Genomic DNA, 24,578 nt, shown 5'->3' with positions numbered 1-24,578 from the left:
ATTTGGTGAGCACTTGGTTTAATGTCCCACACACATGGAACAGTTCTGCCCCTGGAGATCTCAGATTTTGCCCCAAGTTTCTCCCTCGTGCCTGATGCCCCAATCTGTCGCTGACTCCTACCTTCTGTGTCTGTCTGAGGCTTGGGGCCTGTTCTGGTCTGTTTTGCTCTGTATTCCCATGCCTGCTGACCTCCCTGTGTGTGCTAACACCCCTCACTGGGTTTCCCACCTGGTCCTTCAATGCTTAACCTCGCTTGCCCTCCCAGCCCTATGCACACTTGACTGAACCTCCTAGTTCAGAGTGATCCCCTTGCACTGGTTAGTAAGTTGCCCACCTGCATGAGTGTGCCCTCTGCAGTCACTGCTCTTCCGCTTACAACCAATGAGTATTGGGCGGGGAGCAGTCATCCCCTTGGAGGCATTGCCGTATCAGATACAGCTGAAACCTTGAGTCGCTCACTGCCCTTGACATTTCTTTTCTGCTTCTGCCTCCAGCTTTAAGTAGAGTTTACTCTCTCTCTCTGACTCTCAGGTTCATGGAGAAATTAACTCCCCCACCTCACCACTCATCCAAACCCGGACACTTCACCTCCTCAACTTTTCTAAGTACTCGTCCTCCTCAGTACAAGTGTTTTTTTATCTTCTCTCTTCTGGTCTTATTAATGTATTTGTGGCTAACTAACAGGTCTTTAGCTCGCTCTGTCTCTCTTTAGCTACTAAGGAATTCATAGTTTAGTTTCTTTATACTTACTGATAAACATCCGCACAGCACTTATTATGTGCTATTCATGGTTCTAAGTACTTTACAGATATGAATTTATGTAATCCTCTGAATTCTAGGAGGTTCTTATGGTGTTATCCTCATTTTGAGGCTGAGGAAACTGAAGCACAGAATGGTTAAGTAATTTGTCCAGGGTCACAGCTAGACGTTTCTCCCATGCAAGTCATAATAGTCTTTTCTCCCTTCCGCTGGTGATACTATTCTGGACCTAGCTCGAAGGACACTGAGTCTTTACAGCCAGAAAGGAACTTAACGTCATTGTCCAGCTACACTCCATCTTAACAGGTATTGATGCTGAGTCTCAGAAAGATGAAGGGTCTTGCCCACGACCATGCACCTGGTTGCTGGCAGTTCTCAGACATAGAGCCCAATGTCATCCATTCCCTCAATAAGAAGGTCCCTTCTATTACAGCCACACATCAGCTTGTTAGAAAACTCCTTACCTAATATGAGGTAAATACATCGTAATTCCTATGAGTACCTCAAATTCTTCTCTTTCAAAAAAGATGTATTGGGAGGATTTTTATTTCACCATTATCCTTCTCAAGGATGCGTCTGATGAGAAACCTGAGCAGATAAACCAATGGTAGGATGAATTTCCATTGGCGCCATGACAGACAGTTGATCATGGCACAGACGTCCTGCCCCAGCACCCCTCAGATGAAGCCACATAGTCACCAGTCCATACGACATGTGCCCTCAGTCAGATATACCGTCAGCCTGATGGCTCTAGATGACCCAGAAAAGGTTGAAGTTTTCTGAGATGAGAAAGCTCAAATTTATAAACATGATCAAATGGCCAAAGGAAGCATTCCTCATTCTGAGAGTTATGAATAGTGGCTATTCTAGAATGTATGAATATCTGAACAACCCAAAGGTCTCTTACCCTATTACTTCCAGATAATAGAGAAAGGATGAAGAGAAATCCCAGCCCAAACCCCAAATGAGGTGTCCCTTTCATAGGACCCGTGTGGCAGCACCATGCTCCAGACACACTTCCTCTCAGGAAGGAAGAGGAGCACAGACATGCTCAGCCCAGGGTCCCATGAGTGCTTCTAAGAAAGCTTCCTTCTCACCTGCCCCCAACATTACTGATTTAACTCAAGGAAGCATTGACTCTCCAAAGACAAGTGAGTTCCTGGCTTGCCGAGGTGAGGACACTCTTCATATTTCACAAGCCACCCTGGCTCCTGGATTCCTGTCACAAACATTAATATTTCCTTCCCATTTGTCACTAATTTTCCAGGGAGTTTTGTGAGGTTTTATAATTGATAATTATTGCGCTTAGTGTCCCATAATACTTTTCATCTTCAAAGCAGTCAGCAAATAGTAGCAAACACTTACAACACCCACGTTGGCCAAGTCAGCATTTTCCTCCTTACTTGGCACCTGGATGCTGTGAGACACAGAGGAGGTGACCCAAGCTGGAAGTCAGGGCGAGCAGACTGTCACAAAGCTCAGATGCATGATGCTTGTATGTGCTTCTTTCTGGTGGTCACCTTCCCTTTTGTAGACATCATTATTTCAAACAAGCACAATCCAGGTGCCTTTCCTGGTGGCCCCTGCCATCCTCTGGAATCTGCTGTCCTGCCACTTGGAAGGCATTTGTTTATTTTTGAGCCCATCTTCACATCAAGGTTAATGGGAAAATTCAAAGCTGAGGGAAAAGCAAGTTAATTTCACAAGTAGAAGTAATTTTGTAAACTTGGAGGATTGATGTAGAATGTAGTAATGCACCCTGCATGTGACTGTGGAGATGCGAGCCAATAAGGACGAGGAATACGGGAAAGCGAGGCCAAAGTTCTAGTGACTCAGACACGCCTTGCTCAGTGTCAGCGGCCTTGGAACCACAGCCCGTGAGAGAGGCAGTCACCCATCCTAGCAAAAGAACACACAAACTCACCAAGTTGTGTCTTGTGCATAGTGTAAAAAAACACTCCCTGTTGACACTTGGGTGACCAACAGGACTGGCCAAGAATTTGACATCGTGTGGATAAAGTGGCTGAGTAACTGTGTTTCCCCTCAGTAGCTGTGTTTTTATGAGTGTGTAGACATAGAAGGAGCCTTTAGAAAACCCAAGGGCTTGAGATCACATAATGACAACTTCAATCAAAACTGACCTTTTGCCTATTTATATTACTGTTTTGTGTGTTCATCATTTTCCTCCCGTTGGATCTTTCAAATGAGAAACTCTTTGGACTTGAGGTTTTCAGGAAAATGTTGCTGAGGGCAACCACCTTAACTAGAACATGTCTCTCTCTGCTTGGATTGTAGCAGAGTGTGCAACGACCCTCCTAGCAGTCAAGGCTGGGTGCAGACCTCCTATCATAGGTCATTGGAGATCCTTCTCATGCCATCTCTGTTGCTACTTATTTCAGGCCTTCCGACTGTATCCAAACTCACACCCTGCCCCCTCCAAAAATGAAAAACAAAAATACCTCTTTCGCTGAATTCTATTTCAGAAACACAGGGCTTATTACAAAGGTACTGTTTTGTTTTGACTCTTAGTTGACTTTATTTTTATACGTGTGCTTGCAGATGTATGAGGGGAGAAAATGGGTTATTTGAACTAAAAGAAATTTGAGCCAAACTCCTCTTGACAGTTAACCTGGTTGGAGTACAGTTGACTTCTTGCCCGTTCCAGAAAAGCTACCACAGCTTCCCAATAGCTCCTTAATGCAATTACTTGATGAGACGAAAGCATTTCATTTCCTGACCACTACAGGAATAAGCAATATAGCTGTCAATAATTTTTCAACAGAGCTTCAGGCATGATGGTCACCATCCAACCACCCTTCTGTATCCTCATTAACGCATTTCCATCAATGTTTCAAAATTCACCTTCTTCAAGCCTGGGGGTCTTCGGGGATTTTGCTGATAAGCAAATGACCTACTACTCCTTCATCTGGTTTCAGGTTGTTATTTTATTGCTGAATATGCACCACATCACAGCAATTTGCCTCCATTTAAGTCAAAGCCAGTTACATTCAGTATGCCTAACCTCCTAGCTTCCTTGGAGGCCAGAGTGATGAGTCTGACAAAGAGCAAAGCCGCTTCCCTTTTGACCCTTCGGGTACTTGCCTGGCTTCCCTGGGCAAATTAGAGTCTGATACCATAGTGTTCTCCATTAATAAACATAATTGCTCCCATTTATTAGGTACTTCCAGTGTACCAGATACGATGTTGTGCATTTGTTCATCTTGTCTCATCTAATCCCCACAACCCCAAGAATAGTCATTGTCAAACTTGGGTAAGGATAAGAACTACCTGGGGAGCTTGTTTATTTGTTTATTTTTTTAGATTTTATTTATTTATTTGAAAGAGAGCAAGAGAGAGAAACACAAGCAGGGCGGGGGCAGAGGCAGAGGAGAAGCAGACTCCCCACTGAGCAGGGAGCCTGATGCGGGGCTCAATCCCAGGACCCTGGGACCATGACCTGAGCCGAAGGCAGGTCCACCAACTGAGCCACCCAGGCACCCCAGGGGAGCTTGTTTAAAATACAGGCTTCTTGGGGCGCCAGGGTGGCTGAGTCAGTTAAGTGTCTGACTCGATTTCAGCTCAGGTCATGATCTCAGGGTTCTGGGATGGAGCACTGTGTCAGGCTCCCCACGCCTCCCTCTCTCTCTGCCCCGTCCCTGCTCACACTCTCTCTCTCTCTAAAATAAATAAATATTTTTTAAAAAATTATAAAATACAGGCTTCTAAGCACCCCTCACCCTGCAAATATTTGGGCTTACTAGAATCCAGGTGGGCACCTGATGACTGGCAATTTAACAGTCCTGAAGTTCCCAGGTTTCATTAGCCACTGGTATCGAAACCATGTTCCTTCATCCTTCTGCATTCTGCTCCTTTAGTCTCCTGCCCTCCAGCATGGCCTCTGGAATGCACCTGTCAGGGAATTCCCTCAGCCATAGGTAGTAAGGTACAAAATGCAATCTGTCTAGTCAGCTTAGGCTGCTATTTAAAAATATATAGGCACCATAGACTGGGGAGGGTGCGGGGACTAAACAACATACATTTATTTCTCACAGGCCTAGAGGCTGGAAGTCTGAGATCGGGATGCCTGTATGGTCAGGTTCTAGTGAGAACTGTCTTTCTGGCTCACAGCAGCCTTCTTGCCATATCTTCATGTGAAGACTGAGAGAGAGCCAGGTTTCTGGTCTCTTATTATACTGGCACTAATCCCATCACAAGAACCCCACCCTCCTGAGCTCATCTAAACCTAATTGTTTCCCAAACGACCCATCTCCTTATACTTTCATATTGGGGGTTCAGTATATGAATTTAGGGGAACACAAACACCCGTCCATGACAGCATCCCAGGAGGGATACCACATAAATGATATTTCTCCTCTTGTCTTCTCCTCCCACTTTAATCAAAGCCACCTTTTGAAACCCAGACCAAAAAAAAATGTGAACTGAATCTTCTGAATACCATCTCTACACAAATATAGCCAAGTGTATAATGGTGAACTCCTCCTTCTGTAGCTTAAAATACTGCCACTCAAAGTGATGTGTTTGAAGAAAGGAACTTGAATGGGCCAGTGGACAGTATCCCAAACGACACATGAGAACCTGCTATTTGCTTTAGATTTGGGTGCATAGGAGCAAGATTCACAACTGGCGGCCAGTGCTTTGCTAAAAACTACAGTTGAATCCTTTCTGAATATACCAAAGCCATTTGTGGCAATGAACTCGCCATTACTTCAACTTGGCTTCTCAGTCTCCAGGCTTTTGCTTACAGAACTTTCTCTTCTACTTCTTATCTCCCTTTATCCAAGGAGTAAGAAGCCTCCCTGGATACCCTCCTCTTAGCAGAATTCATTTGTTCTTTGTCTGAGATGCTTCCCCCCTGGGTTTCTCTTTCTATTAGATCAAATCGTATTCAAACCATACTTTACTGAGTTTTGCATTTGTCTCTCCCAGAGGCCAATAAATACGGTTTATTCAGCTCTCCTGTACTCCCTCGGGTAGAAATTGCATCCAGAGACCAGAAAAAAGTAGTGACTTCAACAAGGTAAAAGTTTATTTCTTTCACATTGTAATTCCAGACGTAAGGGGCCCATGGCTGACCGGGCAGCCTTACCATGACACCAGGGGTCTAGGCTCCTTAGATCCTTCTTCCCCATGATCCTTAAACCTGGCTTCCGTTCTCAAAGATGCCTCATGATTCAGGATGATCCTGCCTCAAGTCAGTGCTTTGTGTCTTTCAGATTTTTAAAAATGAAAATAGCAATAACGTTATACTCTAGTGGGGAGGGTGGCTGGGTTACAGCAGGAAGATCACATGCTCTTGAGCAGAGAGACCTGGGATCTAAGCCCAGTGTGATCAGTCCTAGCCTGTGTGACTCGATCAAATTATGTAACTTCATCGAACCTCTCATCTGAAACATGAGATATAAAGACCACATTCTGGGGCGCCTGGGTGGCTCAGTTGGTTAAGCGACTGCCTTCGGCTCAGGTCATGATCCTGGAGTCCCAGGATCGAGTCCCATATCGGGCTCCCTGCTCGGTGGGGAGTCTGCTTCTCCCTCTGACCCTCCCCCCTCTCATGTGCTCTCTCTCTCTCATTCTCTCTCTCTCAAATAAATAAATAAATAAAATCTTTAAAAAAAAAAAAAAGACCACATTCTGATATAAGGATTTAATTAATAAGGAACAAATGAGGTGACAGAAAGTGTATATAATGCCTGTTGACCCCAACACCTTGGATGTTCAGTAAACAGAACCTCTGATTAGAAATGAGAATGTGGCCCCTGGGAAATATTACACTTCCCAAACCTCAGTTTGTTTTACTACAAAATGAGGACCTTATTTTTTTAACCCTCCAGAGTGGTGAGGACTCTGAACAAGAGAGCCTAGAAGCCATAAAGCAGTTGCAAACATACAATACTTTCCTTCCTTTGAGAGAGCTTGTTTGGAGGTTCTAGCAGGGGAGTGCAGCTACTCGTATACCCTTGACCAAAGAACGGTCCTCCTCTATCGGGGAAGGTCGTCCTCTTCGACCGAGCGCGCAGCTTCAGGAGGGACGCACATGGAGCGGTGAGGGAGGAAGGGGACACCCGCCTAGCCAGCCAGATCAGCCGAATCAACCCTGGCGATCAATGGGGTGACAGATGTCACAGCTAGATCGCCCTCACATCCCTTCCTTTGGATACTATATACTGACGCTGGTCCATGCCAGGCGTTATGACATATGAATGACCCGTAGCTGTAGTCTCGGTCAGCCAGCATGATGAGCAGCCAATTCCACACCTTTTTTTAAAAAATAAGAATTCTTTTGTTCAAAAGAATTCTAACCCCCTAGAAAGACACAAAAGAAATTCCACGTAGCTTCTAGAGATTTAGTGACAGGGCCACTGTTTTTGGCGGGATTGCTGTCACTCTACTCGCTGACTTGTAGAATTCACTGTGGCTTGTCTTCAAAACATCAGAGCCACCTGTGTAGACTGTCCCCGTGGCGAGGTGAGTTGGCGGAGGATCCCCACCTGGGAGGAGGTACCTAACATTTGGCAACACTGGAAAAGATAAATAACTCGTCACTTGATTTCCAGAGGCTGTTGACAAATTGCTAATGTCCTTTCTAACAAACATCATCATGATCTGTTAGAGAGTCGAGCAGCGTGTACTACTGTAATCATTTACTAAATGTCAGTAAAGGATTTATAAACCGAACTTTTAATTACATTCTCTGGGATTCTACAGGATGTTAGTGCTTCCCCTGAACCATGCTGGAAGTTAGCACAAAGACAGACACCTGCAGGAATTAGGGTGGGAAATCCTGGGGAGACGAGAGTGTCTTAAGATCCTGCCTACCACAGATAGTCTATAAAATACAACTAAACCATTGTGTAATTAATGATTAGCTAATCTCATACTTGCAAGTGCTTGAATTTTTAATTAATTTATTTATTTTTTGCTTTTAGGCTATTCTCATTATTTATACTTTAGGTATGCAGAACAAAATTGCATTTCAATATTTCCTCAGTGCAGTTTTTTCCCCATCACTTCTATGTCTCTGTTATTTATAATGTAGTTTTAAAAATGAGATGTTAGGTTTGAATACTAAACAAAACATAAAATGTGAGTTATAACTATTACACATGTGTAACGACGTGGCTATTAGACCTTGGACAATCACTTAGCTTTGTGTCAGATTTCTCCTTCATAAACCGAGACCCTTACACCAGATAATAATGTTTGTTCAGCTCTAGGCAGTTTATAAGGAACTACAACAATCATTTAGTTTTATCTCAATTTGCTAAAAGATGTCTAAGGTCCCTTAGAGTTGTAAAATTCTGTGATCCTATGATGTCAGTTAAGCAGAGTCTCTCTCTCGGAGTGTGAAATGTCCACATGCCTGTGTGGTTCACTGGTGACCAGTTAGTTCAGATGGACGGATAACTTGGCTCACCTGGTGAAACTATAAGCTCCCTGAAGTAATTCCTCACACTTAATCATCTTTGTGCCCCCAGGACCTAGCTCAATACTTGCCAGAAGGGATATTACCAATAAACATTAGCTATTGGTTGGCTAAACAAAGCTGGATGATGGCATTGAGGTGCTCTCCCTCCCCCTGCCATTTTGTGTAGGACTGTGACAGGCTAAAAATCTTAAGACAGGTCTTATTGGCTTTTGCTCCTTGGTGTGGTCATCTCTGGGCTTGGGGCTGCATTCATGGCTTTCAGCTGAATCAATGAGCACCTCAACCTGGTGGGCAAAATTTTCTTTTCCTCGTCCCATTGGGTTACATTTTCAAAAGGTCCCCTTAACCATTCCCTGGCCAAAGCATTCAATCCAGTCTCATTGGCACATAGGTCACATCTCTGTTTTTATTATAGCAAATTATGTTTAAAAAAAAAAAAACCCACGATATGGTTGATGGAAATTCACTTGACAGTTTAGCAGCTAGAAAGCATGTATTCAAGAAGACAGAGATTACTGTTCTTAAACCCTGCCGTTAGTAAAACCTTCCAGTGAGCCTCAAAAGTGGACTAATAGGCATATTCAAACGAATCACTGGACTGACATTGGTTGTGTCACAAAAAAAGATTTGGGTATTTCATTTAGTTCATGTGTTCCTCTTATGTCAAATTAACTAAAGCATCACAAATATCTCATCATTCCTGTCTTCCAAATCTCCAGATAAGCCCAGTGTGGTTGTTTTGGGGGGATGGGGCAGGAAAGTGATGTATAAATAAATGGGCATCACTAGGTAGGAAATTCTGCATGTTCCCTGGTTTCTGCACCATTGAGTCAGACTGGAAGTGGCCTGATCTATACAATCCAGCTGCCCTGGTAGCCCCATCCTTGTCGTTGGTCATTCCCCAGTTAGGGAAGTGCTAATCAGTGAATCCGGGATGCCACCTTAGTCCTCTTCACGTCTTCACACCCAAAATGAAAGTCTGTGCACTGTGGCCCCTTCATGTTGAGTCTGGGCATCGGGTAAGTTAAATAGAGTCCTTAGAACCTCCTCAGAGAAATGTTCCTATGAGAGCCTATTGCTATCTAGAACAGAGACTTTTCTTACTATTTTGTGGCAGAACACACGGAGAGTTCTCATGAATTAAATGAAAGTCTAGGTTGAGATGGAGCCCAGGTGCACTTGGCCTCTGGCTGGCCTCACAAAGTCACACAAGGTCCACATCAGCACTGTCTGAGGCCACGATTGAAGAGGTCTGATTGCTGTGGCTTTGCCTGGGGTGCCTCTTTCCATTTATATGAAGAAGTGCATTTTTACAATAGATAACCATTCTAAATCTCAAGTCAAAATACCAACCTTTGTTTCAAAAGGGAAACAAAAGAGGACTTCTTTTCAGTTAACGTCTGGGTGGGAGTAGAGATGATGGGGCTACCTCCGGCCTCTAAGTGAAAACTCTCACGAGAAGATCCTACTGGATGTTGGAGCAGAGGCCTTTGATGTTAGCAAAGGAGGTGAAATGTCCACAGAGCTCCAGGCTCCAAGGTCTGTAGTGCTCCCTGTCATACACACCCCAGTGTGACAATTACCTTCCAAATATGAGCAAAGAGCCATAGTCTCCACAAGAATTTTTATGAAGAGCTCAGAGGAAACACTTCTAAGAAAGGGCTGAGCATGAGTGTGTTTATGGGCAACACAACTGTGAAGTCCCTTCAGACTGTGGATGGACCTCTGACAGGAAGGCAGGGAGAAAAATAAAGATCTCTGCGGAGAAAATGAAGGAGCTGTGTATTATTTACCACAATATATAGGGCTTCTGTGGAAAGTGTTCATACTGCCAGAGAAATAGCTGTGGGTTCCAGTCTTTATGAACATACTAGGGGAGAAAATGACAAAAATAAGACACAGACTGCCCTATAATGACTAGGCTTTCCACTTCCCAGAAATAACTGAAGTGTCAGCATATTTCCTTGGATTTATATAAATAATAGAGTTTGAGATTATTTAGTCATTCATGTGAGAGCTCACATGTGGGTGTGTGTCTTTATTCTAAAAGCTGTCCTACCTAGAAGCCCTATGAAAACTCATCAATCGGAGCAGTAGGCTGAGAAATAGACACATGTTTGTATAGGACACAAGACATCTGAGAGTGATGGTGGCCCAAAAAATCTGAGACTTTGTCCTTCAATATTTTTTCAACTAACATTGATTAAATCCCAGCTATGGGCAAAAGACTATGTTAGGTACTATCATAATGAATAAAATTCAGTCTCCCACTCAAAAATATCCTTATCTGTTTGGTGAGATAACACACCTGAAATACAGGACTGCAGTAATCAGGCCAATTGAGAAACAGATGTGTCACCATGTGTGGTCAGAAAAAGGAGAGAGCATGAGTTCAGGGAACATCATGGAGGAGGTGCCCTTGAGCTGGTCTCTAGAGGATGCACTGGCTTGGCCAAGGTGAGGAGAAATAGTCAATTACAGACCAGGGAAATATTGAGTGCAGTGCATATGGGTGAATCTGAAGGTAAAAGCTGTCCTCTTCTCTTCTATGTGTGTGATGCCCACATTGTAGTTCCCTGTAGGAATCACCAGTCCCTTCAAGAAGACTGGGAGAGTCTGGAGACAGCTGGGATGTCATAGCCCAAACTCATTTATTACCGCCACTCTGTGTCTGCTCATCACCAGATGACCCTGGCCAGGGAGGCTCTTGTATATTCAGCTTGCAGAGCTGGGCCCTTTCATAAACAAACCTCTGCTCTCAGCAGCCACTTTCTACGATGATTTGTCAACCACATGTTGCTATATGATATAAGACCCCCTACAACCTTTGTACCTATAGTGTATTAATCAAACCAAGCTATGGGAAAGGGCAAGGCCCTGTTCTAATTTTCAGAGCATCACCAGAAGGGGAAGGCTTTGAGGAGAAGTTGACAACAGCGCTGGGCCTGGAGACATGACAAGGGCAGAGATATGTAAAGAAGGGTATTCTAAGCAGCTGGAGAAGCATAGACAGGAGGCAGAGAGGGGAAAGTCATGTGTTATTTGGACCTATCACTAAGTCCATTGGGCTTGAAAGACACGATTACATGTTGGAGGAAGAGCAGAGCAAAGACTAAGAACATGAGTTTAGGGGTCAGAACACAGTAGAGCATTTTTGAAGAAAGCAATGTCACAATGATATCATTTCTCTGGAAACATCAGCCTAGAGAACTTTCAAGACATGATAACATTGGAAAGTGGGAAGAGACTGGGGTTAGGAAGACAAGTTCATAGAAAGAATTCATGAAGAGCTTAATGAGGTGGTGGCAGGATGAGCCAAGAGGGGGGACATGTCACCAGATATGGTGAGGGTAGAACTGAGAAAATTAATAACCACCTGAGAGAGAGAATCCACATCTAAGATCACATGGGTGGCTGGGAGAACAGGGTGCCATGTCCAAAACCAGAAAAGCTGGAAGGGAAGGTCACTGGGGAGGAGTCAATGACTTCATTTGAGGATACGTTGAGTTCCAAAGCTCATCAAGAAATTAGGCATCCAGCTAACAAGTGCGGAAGTAGGACTGGAGTCTAAGGTGAAGCCAGGTCTGAAGGAAGAGTTTTGAGAGTCACATTCATAGATACAGTGGTTGAAGCCCAGGGAAATACCTAAGCTCCACAAGAAAGGGTTCACACAGAGAAAAGAAAGTCTTAAGGAATACTTCTGTCTGGAGGTGAGAGCACAGAAGATGGAAGGAACTGTCAGAAAGTCGTGGGCTGCTGCTGAGTCAAGGAGGCACTAAGGGTAGAGAACACTTCAATGAGGGTGCTGTCGAGGGCATTGCAGAGAAGTCTAGAAGGGAAGAATTGAATCAGCAACTGTTGACACCAGTGACATTTGAGAAAGCAATTTCAGGAGAGCAGTGGGAGTAAAAAGCAGATTTCTGGGCTGAGAAGTGAGGAGATGGTAAGAAAGTGGAGGTGGAAGGTAGGGGTGCTCTTGGGGGTGGGGATCTGGCAGAGACGTGGAGTAAGGAAAATCTGCTGTCAAGGAGGTAGGCAGCAAGGTCTAGGGAAGGTGGCTTACATACCCATTAGGCAAGCCTGAGCATGTGTTTAATCACAGAGAAATGGACCTGTATACATCTGTGAGGTTATGGAATTGGTTTTTGAAAAAGAAAAACTGAAGAATGTTTTTTTGTGTGTATTTTATGTAATTATATCCACCTGAAAATATATAGATTATACATGTATTACAACTAGTGTCTATGAATAATAGATATTTGCCAATGTATGGCTGGCATGTAACAGATGCTCAACAAACATATTTTTGGCAAATTACATGTCTTGATAATACCTATATTGGCATGCCTGTTCTCAATGAAATAATTTATTTAACTGTACTCATTATTAATCTTACATATCAAAATGGTCATTTAGAAAGTAACATTGGAAACAATAGATTATGCTCAAATACAATGCATCGTTTGTCAAGCTCCATAAGTCATGCTCTGATGTAACAGTTCCCAAATAAGTCTGAAGCCATCCATTAAACAATTCATTTGAGAGTGGAAGTGTTACCACTCAAACTACCTATTACATTGCTAATATAGTCGGTTATTAGCTGATTAATGAACACTAGCCAAAGAAGATATTTGAGTTATAGATTTATTCTCAAAATGCTCACTTAGCCACTAGCATCACTGAAAATAAAATAACTTTTTTTATTTATGGCCATAACATGGTTGTGATAGTTAGTGTATTCTCTAATCACACAAATAAGACCCATCTGTCTCCAATTCTAATGTTTCCAGTGCAACATATACCTTCTGATCTGAGAGGAGATGTCAGCCCCTCTTCTGCCTCCATATCATTTGCTTAAACTGTGAGGATCAACTTTGCCAGATGACTTTCATGCTAGAGGAAACACTCATATTAGGCCCAACACCCAAAACAATATGACATTTAACCACATACTTCATGTGCTGGCATGCCTATGCATCTACATATTAACCAATCCAGACCAATTGTTCAAGGGCGAAGTGTTACACGATCTGAGTCCGCCCCATTTTACCCCCAATTACTATGTGATTCAGGGAAACTTTCTTTATTCACTAAAGTTGAGATTCTCAAAGAGTAAGAAAATTGCTGGGGGCTGTAGGAAGTACATGATATGATTCCCTAAATCTCCTTTCTTCCTATTTTAGTTAAAAAGGAAAGAAAAGAGATTTGGGGAAAAGAGAAAGGATATTATCACATAAGCAAATGTTCTATTTAGGCAAATCTCCCACAGCCTCTACCACCACCATCCCTATCAAGTAACTATAAGTGAAAACACATGGCTCAATCACAAGTGTATACAATGGACTTGGAAGGGTTGGACATCTGCTCCCCCCAGTTTTACCAGACCCAGTTGTCAATGTACAGGTAAAATCAATATGTTAATTTTTTCTTCAGTGATTTAGAACAAGCCCAAAGGCACCACCTTATAAATCTCTGAGCCTGTTTTGAGAAGTGAGAACGCCCCAATATAAATAATGTGTGGAAGACCATGTGGTCTGATCATTGAACCAACACTGGGATATGGTTCTGTGTTCTCTCCTCATAACTGCATTGGCTTTCTGTAATCATATCTCTCCTTTGCAGTAAGTAAAATAGATTTTGATTAGTTGGTCCTTTTGTCTCTCTTTGGTGTAAGGCCTGGAAAACTGGTGATTCATGGGAAGTACTTTGCCAGGAAGATATTAAAGATGCTTTTTATGCTTTAAGAATGCACATTTGGGGTGTTGTGTGCTGGAATGGGCCTAACGTCCATTGTGCGGTTCTTGTTGGAGCCGGCATGGGGTACATCTGGGAAATACAGCAGAGAAGTCAAGGGGGAAAAATGTTCCTCAAAACAGCTTCTTTTCTGTTTTTAGTTCCAGGGCAGTTCTTTGTATTTTTCCACCCAGTGTGAAAAACATGGTCATAAAACCAAGAACAGTAGAACAGTCAGACTGAAATTAGTCTATTTTCACTCTAACATTTGTGGTTGTTTTCTTCAGAAACTGATCTTGATGACATGATTGATGGTCCCCTGTGGATGTCTTCCATGCATGCTTCCCATATATCCCAATTACTTGGAGATATCCAATATGCCAAGATAAGTGAAAGGCAAGTGGGTTAAAAGCTGACAGAGTTACTTGGGGCTCTGAACCAGTTCAGAGGAGCAGCTGATAGAGCTTTATAAAACTTCAGGGTTCGCACCTGACATGGCTGTCTGGCTGGGGGAAGAGGAGGAAACTCTCCTTCAACCCGATCCGAGGTTTTCAGCCCACTTGCTCTCTCACTCAGCAGCACAAAGTTGTGCCACTGATGAAGAGAGCCTCTGGGGTTCAAAACCAGTGTGATTTGCTAATCCTCCTTGAGAATAAGCACAGACTTAAGCACACACTGAGTGCAAGCAACAGAGGGGCATCTGATGCCGTCTCACCACTGGAAAGGGTCCATTAACCCTGCTAATTGTCCTCACCACTCTGCCTTAAAAACCCTGCTCACCCTCCCATGTGGATGCAGAGGATGCCTCATACTCAATTTGTGGCCAATCCTGTCATTTAATACCAATTATATTCACCAGACTAATGGAAATATCAATTAAGGACAATCAAGAGTAGCTCTCAGAGCAATAATGGACACTTACCTGAACTTGGGGCAGAGTGAAGAAAGCCATGCGTTCCTTGAGGCATTTGGTGAGTGATTGTCAAGTGACTATGGAACCTGCACAGCGCTCCAATACGGTGAGAATATCTGCACAACCACATTTGTATACATTCTTTCCAGACACAAGTATCAGTGTATACATAAATGAATATGACATTTTTCTTTGAGTGCATTAGAGCAAGTTCAAAGATACAGTCTTGTGTATCTTGGAAAATTGCAATGTAAATAACCTACAGAAGGTCACCTAGCCCAATAATTGAACTGGCACTAGGACCTGCTTCCATGTTCTATCCCCAGGAATACAGTAGCCGACCCCAGCATAGGTGGGCACCTCAAGGGAATGACTTCTAAACATTCCACCACCATAACATCTCTGGTGTTTGAATCCCATTCATTTAATCCTGGATTAGGTTGCAGAGATTGGAGGGTAGGGGAGGAATGAGGAGCTCATAAAATTTAAAGGTCCTTTTTCTTCCTTGTTTTCTAATTTTCTTTGAGGAATCAGACCATATTTTGCATGGTTCAGAATGCCCTCTGAAAGAAAATCCACAATTTAAGGAGTTTTCTGTGTTACCAAGATGAAGTAAGCTAGCAAGCTTTTACTTGCTGCGTATGTCTCTCATTAAACAATCCTCCAAACTTAAAAAAAAAAAAAAAGAAAAGAAAAGAAAAAGAAATCATCATCTATAGCTAAACATCAAACAATAAAACCGTTATCAGCCTTTCATACCATTAAGAAATTAAATCCCATACATTCATCTTTCAGATATCTGGCTTTAGTAAAATGACCCTCAAAAAGAATGTGGATAAATAGAGCTGAAACATTTTCTGCAGACTATCTGGGCTGACATTTAAGAGAGTTCTTTAGTAAAAGTCTTAACATGTCATACATGAAAAGACAAGAGTTTTGAAAGACTGATTGGTAGATTATGTTAAGAATCACAAAGTAAAGTGTGTTTCTTTGAACTTAAGTGTGGTTAGGTCTTTGTGTCTCATATTCAGACTCTTCTGTGTAGTAATATCAGATACCTTGCTCAGGCTGTGTGGAATTGGACATAAGTCTGAACCTATATGGAAAAGTAGATAGCTATTCCTGTAGAATATTTAGGAAGAGCCCCAGGAATAGCTATAGGAAGAGGGAAGCCAAAAATTCTGGGATGAAAAGGGAAGGGAGACTTGGTCAGCATCAACAGGAAACCAGCAGCTCCCTCTTCTTCCACCACACACACCCTCCACAGCTTTCTCCCTCAGAGAGTGCCAACTATGTTGTTTACTTATTTCCCTTATTCTGAAACAGGTGGGGGTACAAAACAATCCACGCATAAGACTTTACCGAGAGAGAAAAGTGTAGTGGGTGATGGTGCACTGTCCCAGTTCATGGATATCATTGGATAGCCTTCATTTTAAAGGCGTGGAAACTGAGTCCCAAGGAGGAAACTGCCCCATGTCTCACTCCTAGTTAGTGGCAAAGCCAGGAGGAGAAAGTAGGTTTCAACTCCCAATTCAGTGATGTTTCTCTCCCACCTTATTTGTTAAGACCAGGGTTCCATGAGCAGACTTGCTCCTGTAGAGGCAGAGGAATGCATTCTTGAGCAAACTGTCACTCTTGCCTCAGACCCCTGGAGGCACAAAGAGAGCCAGACTGACTTCTGGATACTAGAGTGAACATAGACATTGTCACATTTCTGGATTAAGCCTTGTCAGAAGGATACACTGATCAGATGATTAAAGAAAGGGACAGAAGAACTCTCAGCCAAGACTTTTAGAATATAGGGACCCAAGGAAGGACCATTTCATACTCTTGACATCTGGGAGCCACAGTCATCCTTCCATGGCTGTGACAGGATCAGACATTTCCAGCTCTCTGTTCTGCTGTTTGAATAGTGTTGGGTCATTGCTCTCATCAAGAAGGCAAACTAGGTTTGCAGTTTTTTTTATTTCAAGTTGAAAAGTAAAGATATATTTTGGAGGAGCCAGAAGCACAAATCAGCATTTTCCAAGCCCAGTGAAAAAGATGCCTACTAATTATCACTCTTTTAAAGGCACCAGAAAATTCCTATACTTCCTCATAAAAGTTGCAGGAAAAGCATCATCTCACTTCACTTGAAAAGGAGAGCAGTTCAAGGCTAAATGGGTCTGACTAAAGGTGAGGTTTCCGAAAAGCTCACAGGATCTCTCTCTCCCTAGAACAAAACTAAATGCAGTTGATCTCATTTCTTCCCTCGTCTTTGATTCAGGACTTAGAAACAGATTGGAAGCAAACTGTTCTCTTTAATCTTTATCTGGGTTAGAGGGTGTGTGTGTGTGTGTGTGTGTGTGTGTGTGTGTGTGTGTAGATATATATGAACATGGTCGTTGTGTTATCACAGAACTGATTATTTAGAATCATGAGGATAATTATTCCTTTTAGTGCCATTTATTATTGTCTATGTGTTTAGAACTTGCATTGAGAAATTCTGAATTTTGATGACTAATATAAAACACACAACAAATACTTACTAAGCATAGACCCTAAGCAACCCCTTTCCTTACAGTCCAAGAATTCTGGACTGTGGCTTGTGTGGAAGTTTCCATTATTAAGTGCCTTGTAAGTCATTGATGTTCCTACATCCAATTTCTTCCATTCCACAAGATTCTCAGCCACTTTCTGGCATTATTTCCCAATGCATGCTACCCATCAGATGTATAAAACAGGCAGTAGGAGTTGACTGTGTTCTGGAAGAAGCTAACACCTTTTTTTTTTTTTTTTTTTGGACACTGAAAAGAATCCAGAAAATTATAAGGTTGAAACACTCTTGTCTCTTCATTGCAGATCATTAAATGAGCTATGGTTATGGATTTCTCTTTATTTAAAAACAAAAGAAAATATGAAGGGGAGAAGCATATTTGGTTATATATTGCACAATTCTTGGGCAAACCTGAAAGGTCTTGTCTGAGAGAAAGAAAAGAAACGTGGAAACAAAGTAATACAAAGATCCCAGAATTTGAAATGTTCCAAAGTTTTCCTAACCACCCACGCTGAAGCTGGCTGGGGTCTAGCAACCCCATTAATACATGCTTCCACAGGCTATTATTTTTACAGTTAAGTGTAGATGCTCCCTGGGTAGAAAGTCTTAGGGAGTCTCTAGTTAGCCCTTATCTTGGGGAAAGTATTCTTGGTGCTCATGTTCCATACCTTCCTGGGAGGCTGGACCCTAGGGCCCAAGTGCTGATGTTTGTTTAAGGTCTCAAGTTTCTTCTTTCATTCTGGCAAAACAGATGTACTTTGGCTTGCCAGGGCCAATTCTCTCTTATGTGTTTTCTGCCATGAATGGGTACCCCTGTTATATATCACACATGACCATTATGTTCTTCTCCAATGGAAGAATTCAGTCTATTTTAGCAGTAGAAAAAGTCATATATTCAAGATAGAAGCAAACTAATGCCATCAACAGTCAGTTATACAAGAGAAGTAGCCGTTTCTATTCTGAAACAATCATATTTGTTCATTTTTTGTTGTCTACAGAAGCAGCTGTAGAATAAGAAGTGTATCTGTTGAGCCTAGAGAATATTAAATTTTCTTTCTTGAACTTTTTTGTTCCTTGAGATAAATTTGTTTTACAAGTTTTTTTCCTAGAAAACCCATCATATGATCCATTAGGATTCTCTGATAGAGAAAGTTGTATTAATCACTTACTTGTTTTTTAAAAAGTAGCAAACACGGATGCAGGCAGTATTCTCAATGATTAATCATCCAATTTGTAAATTTCATCTACAAAACCTTTGTGAAGACTTTTATAATATGAAATGCACCATTATATAAACTGAGTCTAGAAAAACAGTGATAAATATGAGTTTCCCTTAGAATGGTAGTTGCCAGTAGAAGACTTAAGTCCCTTTGGTCTCAACATTTGCCAGATAATCAGTAAAACCAAGATTATACTTTACTGTCAGAATATTCTCAGGACCCTATTTGACTAAAAGTTATCAGAAAGTTATTCCTTTTTGCTACTCCATGTGTAGCAAAGACATAATGATGGATTATGACAAATGATAACATCAAGCACAAAAATGTGTTGCGAAGAAAGAGAATGGCATTTGTTATAAAGAATTTAATAAAAAGCCAACTTTCCAAACTTTTTTTTACTTATTATTAGTTTTATAATTACCTTTTAAATTAAGACTTCACTTTCTTAGGGCAGTTTTAGGTTCACAGAAAAATTGAGGGGAAGGTACTAAGATTTCCCACATACTTCCTGCCAGCACACATGCATAACCTCCTACATTTTCAACATCCTCTACCAGGGTGGTACATTTGCTACAATTTGCTACCATTGATGGGCCTACACTGACACATCATAATCACCCAAAAGCCACAGTGTACATTATGGTTCACTCTTGGTGTTGTACATTCTATGGGTTTGTACAAAGGTATATGACATGACATCATAAAGAGTATTTTCACTACCCTAAAGATCTTCCATGCTCCACCTATTCATCCCTCCTTTCCGTCCCCAAACCCTGACAAGCACTGATCTTTATTCTGTCTCCATAGTTTTGCCTTTTCCAGAATGTCATATAATTGAAATTATACAATATGTAGCCTTTTCAGATTCACATCACTTAGTAATATGTATTTAAGTTTTCTCCACATCTTTTCATTATTTGATAGCTCACTTCTTTTTAGCACTAAATTATACTCCATTATCTGGACAAGCCACAGCTTATTTATCCATTCACCTACTGAAGGGTATCTTGGTTGCTTTTAAGTTTTGGTAATTATGAGTAAAGCTGCTATAAACATTTGTCCATGTGCAGGTTTTTGTGTAGACTTAAGTTTTTAACTCCTTTGGTAAATACTGAGTGTGATTGCTGGATCATATGTTAAGAGTATGTTTAGCTCTGTAAGAAACTGCCAAACTGTCTTCCAAACTGGTTATACCATCTTGCATGGCCACCAGTAATGAATGAAAGTTCCTGTTGCTCCACATCCTTGTCAGCATTTGGCATTGTCAGTGTTAAGCAATGTAGCTTAAGGTGTCTAGTGATATCTCATTGTTGTTTTAATTTACATTTCCCTGATGATATATGATATGGAACATTTTTTTCATATATTTATTTGTCATCTGTATATTTTCCTTGGGGAGGTGTCAGTTCAGGTCAGTTAAGGTCATTGGCCCATATTTTAATTTAATAAACAGGTTATCTGTGTGTTGTTGAGTTTTAAAAGTTCTTTGTATATTTTGGATCACAGTACTTTATCAGATATAACTTTCGCAAATATTTTCTTCCAGTCTGTAGCCTGTCTTTTCATTTTCTTGACATGGTCTTTAAGTTATAATTTTAATAAAGCTTAATGTATCAGTTATTTCTTTCATGAATCATGCCTTTGGTGTTGTAATCTAAAAAGTCATGTCAGACCCAAGATCATCTAGGTTTTTTACTATGTCATATTCTAGGAGTTTTATAGTTTCACATTTTACACTTAGCTCTAGGATCCATTTTGAGGTCATTGTTGTGAAGAGTAGAAGGTCTGTGTCTAGATGCATTTTTTTGCATGTGGATGTCCAGTTCTTCCAGTACCATTTGTTGAATCCACACTTATTTTTAAACAATGTGTATTCAGCATTTTGGCAGATGTGACATTTGGCAGGTCAGAAAGATCTCCACATATAGGAAAAAAAGAAGAAGGGCAAATGCAGAGCAGGAAGAAAAGGGAGAGGAACTAGAAAAATAAAATTTGTCTGCATTGGACTTTGAACAAGATGTGACTAAGAACTTATCCAAGCTTAAGGGAGGAGAAAATCACTCCAATTTTTCATATTAATGAGAACTAACTTACTTCTAAATTAGAATCTGGAATGGTAGAGTCAAATATTAAGTTCTGAGAGAGGATTCACTTACTTTTTATCTTGATCACTCCTCAGTGAAAGAAGAAAAATATAATACCTTTAGTTCTCCCAGAGACATAACTGGCATGAGACTATTTAGAAAAAAATCACATATAGTATGTAGAGGCATTTCATGTCTCAATCTCTTCTTGGTAACACTGGGTCTTTTTATGGTGAATATTATATAACACATGGTTTATGAATTGCTCCTTTTAATCAAAATGTCAACTTTAGAGACCATAAATTTGCGCTCTGCATGTATGAAATGCAAGGTTGCCTGCATAACAAAAGCCCTCAAAACTTTCATCCAAAGATCTGGCATCTTTGGTGAGAATTTCGTTGAAAATAGAGATGGTAAAGTTAATTTCTCATTTCTTTGGATCCAGCAGGCCTACTATGAAATCCATGCATCAAAGAGAAAGCAATGTTAGAGAAAGGTACGCAACCTCAGCTGGTGTTTTCTGTTGAAAAACCTGGGAAATGTGGGTGAAAAGCGGGGCTCCTGACACATCAGGGGATTTTCCTTTCCACTCTCATACCCAGGAAACAGAAGTATTTTCCTTTTTGTTTTTTCACTATGAAACTGCCTCACTTTGTGGAATGAGGTATGACATAGAAGATGAACCTCAGAACCCCACACTGAACCTCAAAACGTTTTTTGATCCAATTTTTTTAGATTTTAAACTGAAGAAAACCATTCTTAGAATATTTAGAGTGACTTCAAATAAAATGTGACTGCTACGGGCGCCTGGGTGGCTCAGTCAGTTAAGCGGCTGCCTTCGGCTCAGGTCATAATCCTGGGGTCCTGGGATCGAGCCCCGCGTCCGACTCCCTGCTCGGTGGGGAGCCTGCTTCTCCCTCTCCCTCTGCCTGCCACTCTGCCTACTTGTGCTCTCTCTCTCTGTCAAATAAATAAATAAAATATTTTAAAAAAAAAGTGACTGCTAATGACATCATCTTACAAGGTGCTCGTTGGTTATTTAATTTATTCTGAATTTATTTAATGTGTCATTAATTTATAATTAATTTATTCTGAATTTTATTTGTTAATTTCAAAGGAGATAAGATGTGGAAACTGAGGAATTAAAGCAGAACTAGTTGATTAAGTTATTGGGATGATTTCAGATGTATTACCCCAGAGCCTCTGTGAGTCACGCAAGGCACTTTAACTCTCAACAATGGATTATTGTCGTTTCTTTGGCTGGCAGCCACAATGTTACAATGGTATCCTACCAGGTCCATCTGTGTTTTAAAATATTACAGTAACAACAACAATAATAATAACAATAACTGTTTGAGTATTAAGAAAAGACTGCATTAAAGAGAGGTTGTTGCATTAGTCAGTCCAGCAGAATAAATGATAATCTGGCCTTTGATTCAATGAGTCTTTATTAGGTGACAAAGATTGGACCCATCTGTGCATAATCTTGCGTGCTTTGGGCCAGGCCCTCTGTCTGCACACGGAGGAAAGAGACATGGCATGCCTAGGTCAGTGGTACAATAGAATCCTTTGTCTCTCTCTGTTCTAGGCAGAGTTTTTTTAAATATTTTTTTTGAAGCCAAACAGAGAATCATTTTTGGTTTTTAAATCAAATTAACCCCTTTACCCACTAAAGGGCCATAAATAGTAGTCTGAATAGGGAGAAAAAAATAGTTCTTCTCAACTCACAAGTATTTATATAGAAATGACAAAAGATAGCATATGTCCTGCTGAAACCAGAAACTAATGTTTCAAGAGCCTTAAAACAGAGTGCTTGCTTTTCCATCCCGGCTGGCAATTATTAGTAAGCAGACTAGACTAACGTGGCAGCCTGCAGGCCAGAGTCCACCGAGCATCTATCTGTCACTATTTCTAGCCATGCTGAGAGTTTTTTTCCCCTGTTCACTCCGGCGTTCTTGTGGCCCCATCTCCGTGCAGTGGGAGAGAGGGGATGCCACACCTGTGCGGGACTCATGCATGCTCACAGTTACCAGCTTTTTATCACCAATGTCTTCTACGCGGATGGCCATCCTGTTTCCATTTAATTCGTGAACATCTGTTACGCAGGAGATGGGTTAGCTACCAAACACTACTGTTAGATTTCTCGCCAGCAAGTCTCATTCCTTCATGTGGTTTCTGTTTTCTTCTTTAAACAGTTAATTATGTTTTATTCTTTCTTCTAATAAAAGCTAAATTTAGCCAAGTTTTATACTAATTTAAAACATTTTCTGGAAATGACAGTGCTGTATTGTTAAAAAAAAAACAAAAAAAACAGGCTGCATTCTAAATGGTTATCACAGAAGAATTTAGGGGGAAAATGAACACAGCAGCTTATGTCTTCAAGTCTCAGGTTTTATGTGATGTGTGTGGACAAATAGCATTTGGGTTATAAATCAGTTCACAGGAGGTACTCACATATGCATTCTGATCCAGAAGGGAGCTTCTGGGAGGGAAGTCTAGCTTCTCGTCCCCTCATGTAAGTCACTTCTTAGTGTGGACAGAAAGGAAACTTGGAATTCTGTACAGCAGGGGCTGGGGCTAAGTAGAGCTATGTGTTCAGTATAAACATTGGCAAACACACAGTTGTATACACCAGCTGCATCAGCCCACGTTGTTGTTTCTGGGGCTATGTATTATGTTTGCTTTCTAAGTCTTATTCAAAATGTTAATATAAGGGAGGGAAACTGTTGCTGTCCTAGGCATCCTGTATTTCCGTAGTTCTCAACTGGGAGAGATTTTGCCCGGCAAGGGAATATTTAACAATGTCTGGTGACATTTTTGTTTGTTATACCATGGGTGGAGGGTGCTACTAGAATCTAATAGAGGGAAGCCAGGCATGCTGTTATTTTTCCTACGATTCACAGTACAGCTCTTCTCAAGGAACTATCCAGCCCAAAATGTCAATAGTTTCTAGGTTGAGAAACCTACTTTACACAGTTTACCAAAATATTCAAGCTTATATAAGCTGAGGGGTTAACTCAGTGATTATCATGAGTATCAATCACATTATTACGACCAGTACTAAAGTCCCTGAACCCAGAGAACTGTTGATAATGTTTGAAGTCATATTTAGCCATTATTTCTTCTATCTTCCCTAAACTTTCATGGCATGTACCTGAATGTATTATCTACATAACAAATGAGAAACTAAGAAACCAAGTGCTTAACTCAAGGTCATATCGTGTTTGACTATTAGAATCAGGATTTTAAACCCAGGTTTAAGTCCAACCCATTCTAGTTAAAAATCACCAATGACATGACCCCATAAAGGAGAATCATGGCAGCAGAAGGAGAGCCCACAGCTACAGGATCCCTTTCCTGGTTCTCTTTATGTTCCTCAAGAGCACATCAACTAGAAGTAACTAACACACGAGTAACACATTATTTTAATTATGGAAGTACATTTTGGTTTCCTCTCCAATTCCTTTACTAATTTTACTCTTCTAAAAAATATATATATTGGTTGGGACACCTGGGTGGCTCAGTCGGTTAAGCGGTTGCCTTCAGCCCGGGTCATGATCCTAGGGTCCTGGGATCAAGTCCCACATCGGGGTCCCTGCTCAGCAGGGAGCCTGCTTCTCCCTCTCTCTCCCTCTGCTTGTGTTCTCTCTGTCAAATAAATAAAATCTTAAAAAAAATTAATATATTGGTTTAAGAATTCATTAGATATAAAGAGACCATATTTTGAATCATCAAATGTCAAAGGAAAACACAATCAAAAGTGTAAAAAAGAAAGGCTGTGAGGGAGACAGAAAAAGTAAATGAAGGAAAGTCCAAAGAAAAAAGAAAGAGGGGGAAAAATGAAAGGAATGCCTGCCGTTTCCATGTGGGTGGCTTAAAGTCTGA

At 41.2% G+C, this 24,578-nt stretch overlaps 1 protein-coding gene across 1 annotated transcript in view; it reads left to right on the top strand.

Annotated features, from left to right (window-relative positions):
• The first annotated feature begins 5,120 nt into the window (after positions 1–5,120).
• Positions 5,121–24,578, top strand: part of RUNX1 (RUNX family transcription factor 1) — a 158,027-nt gene continuing 138,569 nt past the window's right edge. Inside the window, exon 1 of the mRNA XM_035017655.1 lies at positions 5,121–5,798. The gene's annotated coding sequence lies outside the window, so the exon portion shown is untranslated. The remainder of the gene's footprint in view (positions 5,799–24,578) is intronic.

The sequence above is a fragment of the Mirounga leonina genome, unplaced genomic scaffold (genome assembly GCF_011800145.1).
Source record: "Mirounga leonina isolate KUSES-001 unplaced genomic scaffold, KU_Mleo_1.0 Mir_172, whole genome shotgun sequence".
Taxonomy (NCBI): domain Eukaryota; kingdom Metazoa; phylum Chordata; class Mammalia; order Carnivora; family Phocidae; genus Mirounga; species Mirounga leonina.
This window is presented reverse-complemented; position numbering and strand designations above follow the sequence as displayed.